Consider the following 1,273-nt stretch of genomic DNA (forward strand, 5'->3'; position numbering starts at 1 on the left):
AAAAAAAAAAAAAAAATCTATTTTGTTTGTATGTAAAAGAGTTTCTGTGTTTGTTGCTACCAGTTCTATTAAATATTTATTTCTAAAAACTTATTAAACGTCAACTATATTCCAAAGTATGCTAGTTCTGAGGCTACAAAGACAAGACATAATCTCTGACATTAAAAAACAGACGATCTACTGTGGTAGACAAGTAGATGAATTGCCACGATACAGACTCAAAAAGGATGCTATGAAAACTCAGAGGGGTATTTAGGTCCCCAGCTCAGACTGTAGGGAAACAAGAACTTGGAAGGTTCAAAAAATTGCAAGCCAGACACCATGGCTCACACCATAATTCCAGCACTTTGGGAAGCTGAGGCAGGAGGATCACTTGCAGACAGGATTCGAGAAGACCAGCCTGAGCAACATAGGAAAATCCTGTGTTTACAAAAATGAAAATATCGGCTGGGCATGGTTCCATATGCCTGTAGTCCCAGCTACTCAGGAGGCTGAGGTGGGAGGATCACTTATGCCCAGGAGGTCGAGGCTGCAGTAAATCACGATCGCATCACTACACCCCATCCTAAGCAACAAAGCAAGACTCTGTCTTAAAAAAAAAAGGAAAGATATTGCAAACATTGATCATCATAGCTAGAGGGCAGAATAGGAGAGGAAAGGAGAGAAGAGTAGCTAAGCATAACCAACAGAATTACATTTTCATCCACAGCCAGAAGACAATTCCAAATCTGTATCTCCATCTAGGACCTCTCTCCTGAGCCCCAGACTGCTATATTCAACTGCCCATTAGGCATCTCCACTTCAATGTCCCTTGTGCACCAAATTCAACAAATACAAACTGAATTCTCCTATATCTGTGATGGCATTACCAACCACATAATGCCCAAGATATTATCATCCTTGACTTCTCATTCTCTGTCATCTTATATCCTGTATCTATTCAAACACCAAGTCCTACTGATTAAACCTCTCCTGCATTCTGGCTGTCACTCCTTTAGTTCTATATACTACACCACTCCAACATGAATTACAGCAATAGGATCCTAACTGATTTTGTACTTCCTTTTTAATTTTTGTTTTTTTAAATTTTTAGTCCAATCGTTTTTGTGGTACAGGTGGTTGTTTACATGGATAAATTCTTTAATAGTGATTTTGGCCGGGCGCAGTGGCTCAAGCCTGTAATCCCAGCACTTTGGGAGGCCGAGGCGGGTGGATCACGAGGTCAAGAGATCGAGACCATCCTGGTCAACACGGTGAAACCCCGTCTCTACTA

At 40.9% G+C, this 1,273-nt stretch overlaps 1 protein-coding gene across 1 annotated transcript in view; it reads right to left on the bottom strand.

The window, feature by feature from the left end:
* Positions 1-1,273, bottom strand: part of VIRMA (vir like m6A methyltransferase associated) — a 68,006-nt gene that overhangs the window by 59,948 nt on the left and 6,785 nt on the right. The window lies entirely within an intron of this gene.

Source organism: Cebus imitator, unplaced genomic scaffold (genome assembly GCF_001604975.1).
Source record: "Cebus imitator isolate Cc_AM_T3 unplaced genomic scaffold, Cebus_imitator-1.0 Scaffold109, whole genome shotgun sequence".
NCBI lineage: Eukaryota > Metazoa > Chordata > Mammalia > Primates > Cebidae > Cebus > Cebus imitator.